This window comes from Sceloporus occidentalis, unplaced genomic scaffold, assembly GCF_023333645.1.
Source record: "Sceloporus occidentalis isolate IW3139 unplaced genomic scaffold, rSceOcc1.0.p SCAF_2, whole genome shotgun sequence".
NCBI lineage: Eukaryota > Metazoa > Chordata > Lepidosauria > Squamata > Phrynosomatidae > Sceloporus > Sceloporus occidentalis.
Window position 1 is genome coordinate 60,104,685 of NW_028316982.1, and position 12,380 is coordinate 60,117,064.

The 12,380-nt window shown below is 41.2% G+C and overlaps 1 protein-coding gene across 5 annotated transcripts in view; it reads left to right on the forward strand.

Moving 5' to 3' along the window:
- LOC149318431 (prominin-1-A-like) overlaps positions 1-12,380 on the forward strand; it is a 51,151-nt gene that overhangs the window by 14,635 nt on the left and 24,136 nt on the right. The gene's annotated exons all lie outside the window — the stretch shown is intronic.

Consider the following 12,380-nt stretch of genomic DNA (forward strand, 5'->3'; position numbering starts at 1 on the left):
ACTGGGTTTCAGTTTTCTTGATCTTTCATAATGTGGTTTCTTTGCTTTTGTAGTTGAACTTCCCAGTTTTCTTAATATTTCTTGTATTTTGCCACTAAAATTGCACCTCTCACTGATTTTAAATGTATGGAGTCCTGGTGGTGCAGTGGTTAAATGCCAGCACTGCAGCCACTCACAGCCACAAGATTGTGAGTTCAATCCCAGGCAGGGCTCCAGGGTCCACTCAGCCTTGCATCCTTCCGTAGGTTGCTAAACGTAGCACCCAGCTTGTTGAGGGCAATTGGCTTACACACTGTAAACCACTTAGGGAGTACTAGTTCACTGATAAGTGGTATATAAATGTATTTGTGATTGCTGTTGCTATTAAATGGTAAATTTGGCAGCAGATCTTAATTTCAGAAGGCAGAAGACGTTGACTTTAAGCCTGACCAGGAACTACACTCCCTGGTCTGAAAAACATGCCCTACTGATCCCAACATTAGTGGTTCAGGCTGAGTTATTTCAGTGATAACTGAATGTGTTATGTACAGACTCACTGCTTTATTATTACTTCATATATTGCAGAATTGGGTTCTGAGCATGGTATGTGTACTGCAGTTACTCAAGCTAGTTACTGTATTTCAGTTATGGCTTAATCAGTGCTGAACAGAAGGCCACTGTTAAATATTTCCTACATCTTTTGTTAGTACAGGAATTTTGTCCTTTTTGTAATGTGGCTTTTATGACTCATATTTCGATCATATTCCAGTATAACATGGAGAGTGTAAATACTTTCTCCTCTTTTTAAATCTGAGCATTGGTTTCTATCGGTTTCTTCTGTCTTTCTCTTCTAGATTTTGTCTTTGCTAAATGTGATTACAATCCAGTTTTTCAGTTCACTGTTAATCTCCCACATCTTTTGTTTGGGAGAGATTTTATTTTTGTAACATCACTCAGCTGAATCCTATTTAGATCATATTCCAGTAAAATTTCTTCAACAATGCTGGCTTGAGTCCAGCATGTTTCTCCATTTTATATTTGAAAATATCAAGTTAGTGAGATTTGTTTTTAGTACACTTAATATTTGGCCATGCTGAATGTTCTGTGATTACAGATTAAAGTGTCTACTTTTCACTCTTTAATCTTGCAGATTGTCTGATTTGCTATTTACTCAGTTGCAGGTTTCTCACAGTTAAACATGCTCCCTAAGAACCACAAAAGGAAGCTTACTTGGAGGTTGGGAAGGTTGGTTTAGGGGTCTGATTCTATATCTTTTCCAGATATGGCTGGAGGATGGTGAGAGGCAGGTTAATGACGGATTAATGCTCAATGCCCCCAATGTCACATGAAAATGATCCTGCGTTTGTGGGATTTGTCCACTTTCTGTGCGTGTTAATGTGCCACGTCGTGTGAAAATGATCCCACCTTTGTGGGATTTTCCCATTTTAAATTCCATTTCAGCATGGGATAAACCCTGTATGATAAACTCCTGTAGTCTCAGTTGACCACAAGAGAGTAAATTGGTAGCTATATACAAACTAGCTCTAAGTATAACATTCATTTATACCCCATCTTTTATCCAGTATTAGTTCCCAAGAACATTGTAAAACCCAAAGCCATTAAAAAACCAGGATCATGAGAAGAAGTGGCTCTGAGTAAACAGGAAAGACGTTCATGTAAATAGAGTAGAACTAGTCTGCTTCTATGCAAATTAGGGTTGCCAGGTCAGGAGCACTGAGCCTAGGCAATGAGATTTCAGGATCCAAACGTGTGTATGTGCACACACACACTTACTTTTTAAGGCACTGCTCTTCCTCTTGTCCTGAGCACTGGAAAAGTAGGCTCAGGTCCTGAAAACCCTAATGTAAATAGCTGCAACAGGAGTTGTGATGTGCAGCCTGCAGTATCACTGCCTGTCATCCATCCATACCATATATATTTCAGTGCTCTATTGCTACATTTAAAGATGTAAAAATCAATGGAAGCTGGTACAGTGACCCTTCCCATCTGTGGGGGTTCGGTTCCAGGGCCACATTTGAGGACAAAAACACATCCCATATTATTTAATGATGGCAATGTGCATGTGTCTACATGCATGCACCACCATTAAATAATATGGGGTGTGGCAATCCATGGGTGGTCAAATCTGCAGGTTGTTAGCCTGCTGATATGAAGGGGCTACTGTAATAGCAGTAGCAGCAACTAGAACAGGGGTAGGCAACCTTTTTGAGCCGGGGGCCGGGTTGCTGTCCCTCAGACAACTGGGGGGCCGAAGCAAAAAAATAAATAATTAAATATTTTTTGGGGAAAAAATTAAATAAATAAATAAACCGGGACAAAAGTAGGACAAAATTTTCAAATGGAAGACACTTTTTAAAAAAAAAATATGGAGGACACGCAAAAAATATTGATTTTTTAAAAAATGTTAATATAAATGCATGTTTCGGAGGCTTCTATAGACAATTGCCCCCCTTGCCCACTGCTTGCCCGCCCTTGCCTGCCTCCTCCTGATAGGCCAAAGGCCCCATGCCCTCATGCGAGAGGCCAAAGGCTCCGGCGGCAATCGGCGGCAGGACCGGGCTGGGGCCGGTCCCAAGGCCTTGCCGGGCTGCATCCGGCCCACGGGCCAGAGGTTGCCTACCCCTGAACTAGAACAACACTGATTCATTTGTAGCACATAATTTTGAAAATCAAGGCTGTTAACACACTAATTCTTAGTCCCAGCTAGATATGGATTAGTTGTTGCTGATCAGTAGTGAGAGAGAAAAAAATCTGAATTTACTCATGTACGACTTATGGGGCAGATGAGTACTTATGCAACTAAAGCCTAACTCATATTAAACAATGATCCTGTAGAAAGCAACAGCATCTTCATTTCTGTCCCTGGAGCCAAGCATTTGATCTAGATGATGTGCAGATAACTACCATCAGAGGTTCTGAGGTTCTTCTTTCCCATGGGGTGATGTAGTACACTGATCAGTGTTGTACCTTTTAGATTACCCATTTTCTGCCATTTCTGTGGCACAGCACCCATTCTTTTAAATTACTGAAAGTGCTCGCGCTGTGAAAGTGAAGCCTCTGCAAACCATGCAGTATGGCACCCCATAGTGGAGAAGTGGGATATTGCTTGTCCTAAGTTGCAAAGGCAGTGTGATATTTCTTGGTGTTAGAATCAAATGCTCTGTCCCTAATGCCTAAGCAAAATATACAGAAAATATAAAGAAAATGTACATTTCTATAGCCATTTGAATAGGTTATAACAGGAAAGTGGTGTTTGGTGCCCACTGGGGCAGAGAACATGGCTCCCAAAAGGTGGAGCCAACTTCATCTAGAGTGCCATCCAGTCTTTTCTCTTGAAAGATCCCACAGACTGGTAATATCTAATGAACATCTCACAGGTAAGTGAACTGAAGAATAATCTTCTACCTTAGTTGGGAGATTTGTACAGTATACTGTGATACTTGGTGCTCTAGTGTGTTGAGAGAAAAGGTGTGTGGCCTCCACCACCTCTTGCAGTCATTGTGTCACGTGGTTTGGAGCACTGCTATATTAATGAGGAATTTGCCTACAGAGCTTTCAGAAACACCACTTGTCCCAGTTTGGAGCTTTATGAGTGGCTTGGATGGTTTGCCCTATGTATGAAGTCCAGGCTGGAGAAATTGCTTTTGAAGGGCAACATCTCAGGCCAGACACCTTAGAGGAATATTGTGTGCTATATGGACATCTCAGTAGACCCTGTGCCCTTGGAGGTTGTGGATCTTCCCCTTCCCCTTCAGTTGGAAGAGGACTTCAAATGAGTAAAAGACTTCTTCTGAACATAATACAGACTTCTTCCTGAGCACCAGCAATGGTGTATAAGTGAGCCCTGGGTGAGAATCTGGGAGCTCAGACATATAAGTTTCCTTCTTAGATACCATGGGTTAAATGTCTGTGTATTGGTTCTAGTTACTGCTTACCTTGTCTCTTACTCAACTGGGCTTTCTTGTGTTAGACCTGTACTATACCTACTCCCTGATTGGATCCTCTTGGCTTAGACCAGTGGTTCTCAGCCTTCCTAATGCCACGATCTTTTAATACAGTTCCTCATGTTGTGGTTACCCCCAACCATAAAATTATTCCTAAAACCATTGGAAACACGTGTTTACTGATGGTCTTAGGCAACCCCTGTGAAAGGGTTGTTGGACACCTAAAGGGTTCACAACCCACAAGTTGAGAACTGCTGGTCTAGACTCAGATTGCTTTTAGTCTGCTTCTAGACCCTAACCAGATTGGCTTTGCCTGCACCAGGACACTGTACCCATACAAATCCTGATTGGCTTGCCATAGGCTCTGTGGATATGTGATAATATTTCCAGGGCTGTGATATTCAGGCAGGACTTTTGGTTCTGTGCTTGGTGGAAAAAATATATGGCATCCACCACCCTTAATAGCCATGTCTATCTTCTGTGTAAGCACATTGCTCTTCCAGTGAGGAGTTAGGCTACAGAAGCACAGCCTTTATTTGAGAAAAATTGTTTAGTTTTTCAGGACTGTGGTTCTGAGAGGCTTTGCTTGTTGTCCTGTGGCATTGAAAGGCTTTGTCCAGGGCTGTGGCTTTGTGCTGCTGGTTTATATAGAGTTCTGAACAAAGTGTTTGACAATTTTTCTTCTGCTGCTTTGCACAACTCACCATTCTTTCTGTCTGGCAAACAGTTTGTCTGATGGTTCAAGTCTGGATTTTCCTACATCTCCCTCTCTATGGACAGCATTGTCAGGGTAGTAAGCTGCACCATCTGGAATCTGCCCGAGAGGTAGGAACGGAACCACTGGAGCACAGTGCCCCCGATACCTAACTCCCTCAGGCGTTCCAGAAGGATACCATGGTCAATGGTATCGAAAGCACTGAGATGTCCAAGAGCACTAACAGGGACACGCTACCCCTGTCCATGCCCAGACGGAGATCATCGACCAGGGCGACCATGGCAGTCTCAACTCCATAGCCCGCCCGGAACCCGGTTTGAAATGGGTCCAGATAATCAGTATCATCCAAGATCGATTGAAGCTGGATTGCAACTGTCCTCTCGATCACCTTCCCCAAGAAAGGCAATAGCGAAATTGGCCGATAATTGTTATGCATCAGGGGGTCTAGGGAGGGCTTTTTTAACAGCGGTTTTACAGTGGCCAATTTTAAGCTGGATGGAAATTGCCCTTCCCTAAGAGATGTATTAATTATGTGGTGCAACAAGGTTGTTACAACCGCTCCCCCCTGAGCCGCTAGCCACGAGGGACAGGGATCGAGAGAGCAAGTTGTCTTCCTAACACTTCTAAGGATCTTGTCCACATCCTCAGTACTTACAGACTTAAAGTGATCCAGTACAATAGAGTCCACGGAAGCTCTGGAGACCTCTACTCTGGTTTCTGAACTAATAATGGCGTCGAGATCAGCCCTTAGCCGAGAGGTTTTATCCATGAAGAAGTTGTTAAATTCGTCACAGCAGGCCTTGGATGGTTCCAAAATAGGGTTCAGGGAGGAGGGTAGTTGAGTAAGCTCCCTCACTACCCTGAACAGCTCTGCCGGACGCGACTCCGCAGACGCGATACGCGCAGCATAGAACGAATTCTTTGCTGCGTCTATCGCCACTCCGTAGTCCTCCAAAAGGGAGTCCAGGAGTGCCTTGTCGGCTAAGTCCTGATGTCTCCACCATTTGCGCTCTAGTCGTCGCAGGACCCGCTTCCTTGCCCGGAGATCTTCAGTATACCAGGGCTGCTTTTTGGAAGCAGGCCTGAGAGGACGCTTGGGAGCGATGCTGTGTATAGCCCTGGAGAGACCGGTGTCCCAGATGGTAGTCAGGGCGTCAACAGAATCGCCGTCAGATCCAACCATGTTTCCCCCTAGGGCTTCTTGGAACCTTTTGGGTTCCATCAGCCTTCGAGGGTGGACCATTCTAATAGGTCCGCCACCCCCGGGAGGGATCTGGGTAGAAGCCTTGATGTTAGCCTCAACCAGGAAATGGTCCGTCCATGACAAGGCGGAAATGTTATAGGTATATACACACATACATATTTGTGTGTGTGTGTGTGTGTGTATACGCACGTATATATACACACATGAATGTATATTTCTGTGTGTGTGTGTGTGTGTGTGTGTGTATAATTTTTCTAAAGTAAATGATAAAGTAACAACTTTTTTAATTTATGAAAAAAACACCTCATCTGTAGTTCCAAACCCACTGTAGAAATAATACAGTTTGAGACCCCTTAACCTTCCCTGGCTCAGTACTAAGGAATTATGGGAACTGTTGTGTTTGTGAGACATTTATCTTCCTCTGCCAGAGAGTGCTGGTGCCATAATAAACTACCATTCCCAGGATTCCCTAGCACTGAGTTATGGCAGTTAATATGGGGAGACACAGAAGAGCAAGGGGTTTAGGACGAATAGAGGCTCCTTCTCTCTTTCCTAGAGGGAGTCTGGGGAGACACAACAGAAGAGCCTCGGATGCAGCTGATTTTCATTGGCTGCCCCCCCCCCCCCAAAACCCCAAGACTTGTGATGTCTGAAGCCTACGTGCTTGATTGACAACTTGCGGACACAAATGGGAACAGGGAGCAAATTAATCCGCTTTAAAATAAAGTGATTTAAAATAAATGGGAACGAAAACAGGGTGTAAATGAATTGAGGTAATTTGCTCCTTTTTGTAATGGAAACGATGGAAAAAATTCAAATTATTCCTAGAACATAATCAGAATCGCGCCAATATAATCCATTTTATCTGCCAAGTGGGAACGCCCCCTAAAAGAAGCATTTCAACAGCCATCCCTCTTCAATTATACCCTAGGAAAAAAGAGTGATTTCAATGTGGTTATGTTTGTGATGTTGTCAGTTACATTGACTACAAAAGAAGCATATATCTTTATGATGTTATCCTTCACCAAGAGCCACATGCAGTCCAGAAGTTCATTTGGCCTGCCTGTGAGAGATTTCTGAACCCTGAAAGTAGAGTTTGATGGCTGAGTTAACAGGTATGAGATTAACCAATTCTCTGAAAATGCCTTGATTTTATGGAATCTCATTGTGGCCACAAAGTTCAAATTTGCAGTTGAAAGGGGGGCAAGAAGCAATTTTGGTTGCAGTGCCATAAAACCATGTCTCCTAGAGTATTAAGATGCACCAAACGTCTGACTATACCCTTTCCCTTTATGAATGAATGAATGAATCTTTATTTGTATACCGCTATTCCAATGATCACAGCGGTTTACAATCAGTTAAAATATGATACAACAAATCCAATAAAAGAAATCCCCCCACATTAAGCAATAAAATACAACAATAAAAATATCCATCATTCAATCACCTTTTAAAACCATTAAAACTAATAACAGCAATAACCCCAAAGACATCCATTACATTACAATTATCACTTATCACTTTCAGACTAGAACTGCTAGAGCATCAGAAAAAGTTTCACTGAACCCATCTATCTGATTTGTAGCTTCTTGGCTAAAGTCAGTTTGGAGAAAGGAATTTGTTGAAGTGCTTATACATTTTTGTCCAGGAATGCTGCCAGCAGACACTTGACAATAGCCGATAACAGAGCCTTAGCACAGTGGAAATGAAAGTAAAGCAGACCTTGCAAGGAATCAGTCTGAGAGCAGTCCGAGAAAACAAGCCGAGTTCAGAATTCCAGAAGTCCAAATGTTCCGAGAGTCAAGCCGAAGTCAGGATACCGAGAAACAACGTTGGTCAAACAGTCCAAGGTCAAACAGCCAAGAGATAACGAAGTCCGGTCCAAGGTCAAGGTAACAAAGAATCCAGATACTAGGAGCTAGGGCTAACAGCAATCACGCCGAGAGATCATGCAATAAACTCTAGCAACCAGCATTAGTCTCTCTCCCACTTAAGTAAGGGAAACTCTCCCTCGTGCCACCTGAGGCTGGTTGGCTAATTGCCTCTCGGCAATTCTCTGTGATCTGCGCCTGCAAGCACTCTCGGCTCTTCTCTCTTTGAAAGAAGGCACCTGCATGCAAGCTTCGTCCCCAGAGTCCCCACTAGGCAGTGGTACCATAGAAGGCCTCTCTTCGGCACTAGGACCTGGTTGAATCTCCTCCTCTGGGGCTGGAGGATCACAGCTGGGACCTGGCAGGGCAGGAACAGCACCTGGCGTTGCCTCAATCAGCCCTTGCTCTGGAGGAGGCTCATCCTCCTCCTCATCCTCCAAGAGCTGATCTTGGCTGGCCATGACATCTTTTCAGAATGATTCTTTATACCTTTATATAGTGTGGGATACAGAATTTGTGATGCTACCTTGGAACACAAAGAAAGATCTCAGTTCTTAATAAGAGAGCAAGCTGTTCCCCCCCCCCCCCCGATATACTCTAATATCTCAGTCCAAAAAAACAATAACAAATAAGAACACAAATACCTTCTTCAGCAGACAATCCACAGTAAAATCTAGTACAATCCAAGGTGCAATCCTCACATCACAATGATGTGAGAGTAACCCCCACTGACCAAAGTCCAATGGCTTCATTGTGAAATCCGTGGAATTGCAAAATCCTAAGAGTTAACCTCCAAATGGAGAAGTGAGGGCTGGGAATGTTTAGGGAATGGACTGTGTCAATGTTTCATTGGTGAGGGGTGCAGAAGAGGAAAAGCCAGAGTTGAGAGGAAGAGGTATGACCTATTTAATCCTGGAAAAGGAGATATGTGACTTACTGGAAGACAGGACAGAAGGACCACACACAGTTAGATGTTTTGACAACAAAGCTTTAACAACAAAGAAAAAATGTGGGGGTGGGGAGGCTCAGACAGAAACCTATCTCAACAGCATACTGGGATAAATTGGAAATCATTTAAAGGGTGCATATGGGTTTTTCATCACAATAAAAAAAATCATCCCTGGTGAAATCCAGGATGCTCAGATACAAGCCAAGCCCCTAAGGATAAAGCAGATATTCCTATTCAACATCTTGGACAGAATGACAAACGTGATGTTGGGGAACCTCTTACTACAATAGGACACTGCAGAAAGCATCCCTAGCTAAGTCCAACCCATTTCTTCGATGTGGACATTGCAGATATGATTACTGCTCACAACTGAAACTGTTAGTAAATCCTGTTGATGGAAAGGAATTTATTTTGAAAGATGCTATGAAATCCAACAGCATACTTGTGACATATGCCTGATGTTATATTTGTAACTCATTATATATAACTAATTATATATAGACAAACAAGGAAGTTTAATATTAGACTATGGGAACATATATATAATTTCAGACACTGAAATGTGCAAGTACAGTCAGTATCCATGGAATTTGCATCCACGGATTCAACCATCCACAGCTTGAAAATATTTTTTAATAAAAAATCTAGAAAGGAAACCTTGATTTCGTCATTTTACTACCCCATGCTACTTGAGCATAAATAGATTTTGGTATTCTCAGGGGATCCTGGAACCAAACCCCAGAGGATACCAAGGACCTTGTGTACATTGTTTAAATACTGGCAACATAAAGCCTATTAAGGAAAGGATATCTTTTTTCTGGACAATAGAAATTCCAAACAGGATTCTTTTAAAATGTATGTCAGATGCATTCGAAGGTTAAAAACAATGATTCCTATTAGCTTTAATAAAGCTCATGATTTTGCCACATTGCTTTGAAATGCAGATGTTTCTTACTAGGACTGTAAAGAAATAAGCTTGACCTTTTCCTCCTTGGTCATGAGAGCACAGGATGTTGGAGAGAGAGACTATTAAAATAGTCTTCCTTATTTAGTGTGAATGTATTTAACCTTGGGGAACGGAATAATGGTTGCTGTGTTACATTGTCTATAAGGAAATTGCTATTTTTTTGAGAATTGGAGCCTCATTATGTACTTCATTATGTGGATTGCAAGCTTGTTTTATAATCATGTATTTTGATGACCAGATAAGTGTACAAATTGGTTGAATAACAATATTTTTGAAGAAAAGGTATATAAATATATTTCAATGTATATGATTTATGATAAGGCATATTTAAGTTATTGTTGTGGTGTGCCTTCAAGTCGTTTCCAACTTATGGTGACCCTAAGGTGAACCCATCAAAAGGTTTTCTTGGCAAGATTTGTTCATAGGAGGTTTGCCATTGCCTTCCCCTGAGCCTAAGGTCACCTAGTGGATTTCATGGTTGAGTCTGGATTTATTATTATTATTATTATTATTATTATTATAATATTTATTTATACCTCGCCTTTCTCCCAAGACTGGGACTCAGGACGGCTTACAACATTAAAAAAAATACAATTAAAAACATACAAAAATAGTACATTAAAAGAGAATTAAATTACTACAATAATTAAAACAAATATCCAATACTTTAAAAAGTTAAAAATGTTTAAAATACATTAAGACAATATAGCACCCCAGGCCATTCTTTAAAAGCTTTCTCTCTTGAAAGCCTATCTGAAGAAGAAGGTCTTCACTGTCAGTGGAAAGCTATCAAGGAAGGGGCCATTCTGGCCTCCCTGAGCAAGGTTGATCTCCAGAGTTGTAGTCCAACACTCAAACCACTATGCCACACAAGTTATATAACAGTTATTTGTATATTTATTGTGCATTCATTCTCTGATGAATAGTTTTAAGGAAAAAGGTCTGAAATGTGTTGAAATGTTTTGCAGTAAAGGGCTATGCAGGCATTTAAGATCTCGATTGGAATGCAAGAGGAGGATCTCTCGCCACAATACAACACTGTTGGGAGCAAGGGCAGGAATCTTTTGAGAGAGCCAGCAAATTTCTCTGTTGTACCAGGTAGAATTATAACATCAAGAGATAATGATTTATTTGCAGCCAACTGACTTTATAAACAATGAAGATAAAAATGGGATGAAACACATGCTGCTAGAATTAATGATCATATTAAGAGAAGCAGTAGTGCCATGCTGACTTGCTCTAGTCAGACCTCATTTTGAATACTATTCCCAGTTCTGGGCACTACAATTCAAGAAAGATATTGACAAGCTGGAATGTGTTTTGTGTTGTTTTATATATATGCATGTTGAAATTTAAAATTACATTTAAAAAAAGAAAAGAAATGGGAGTGAGCTTGTTTTCTGGTGCTCCAGAGATTAGAAAACAAACCGTTGGATTTGAATTACAAGAATAGAGATTCCACCTAAACATTAGAAATAACTTCTTGATGGTAAGAGCTGTTTGAGAGTGAAATAGACTGCCATGGAAGATGGTGGGCTGTCCTTCTTTGGAGGCCTTTAAAAAGTCATAGTCAGCATCTCAACTACAAAACTAGCAATCAGTTAGCTGTTATGAATGGGAGAATAGCAATGTTCAGAAATTCTGCAACTTGTTTATTAATAAACTATTTGCTACATCTTAACACGAATAACAGAATTTCCTTGGATCAGTCTGGAAACAACTTTAAAAGAAGAAAAGCCATATGCCTTATACTCCCTGATTAAAATCTTTAATAAAAATATAAAAGAAATTGATTCTGCCTTTAAAAACAACTACAGGAAAACTTATCAATGCTCCTTCCAGTTTTAAAAATATAGACCATGAAACCAAGCCAGAGAAATAGTATGCAATTCTGTTATTTGTTGGAAGGGGAAGCATTGTGACTGCAACAGTTAGAAAGAAAAAACATGGCTAGACAAACCCACCAAAGAGAAGGTATACAGTGAGTTAGTTCCCTTTCTTCAGAAAACCACAACCACCACCCCCCCCGTAACTGTCTACTTCTTCTGAAACTAACCAGTTGCAAACAGAAAATCTTATTCAAATTAAAGTTCTATTTCAATCCAGATTGAATAGGAAAAGCAAAGTCACATATCTTGGGTTGGCTGTACTGGCTGCTATGAACCTGCTTCTCTCTAATGACTTAAAAAAAATAAGACACAGCTTGATGGACACACTGGTACAATAATAACAGAATATAAAGCATTCAGGTCAGCCAGTGAACCACCCACCTGCCCACCCTAATAATGAAGCTTTTGCTCACCTCACTGACATGCAAAGAAAAGATATTCAAGCAAGCAGAAATTTATATGTGCTGCTTTCCTCGGCATTCTGGCAAGATCAAACTGGGAAAGTACAATACACGAGTCATTAGTATGCTGTGTACATAAAAAATCTGTTACATTTGAAGGAACTACAGAAGCCAATTGGTTCCTTCATGTCCTGAGTTAACACTCTGTTTATAATGTAGCAGATGGGTTGTGAGGAGAGCCAATTTTTTTTTCATGTATGGTGGAGACTAGAGAGAGAAAGGTTCACTAGGATGCCTTTTTCCCCATACCAAGCATTGAGCAAGGTGTGTTGAAGATTCTGAGCATTCACATCAAACACATATGGAAGTATGCTGATAAAACACACACACACACACACACACAAATAAAACAGTTTACAACGCATTATACAGGAGAGTTG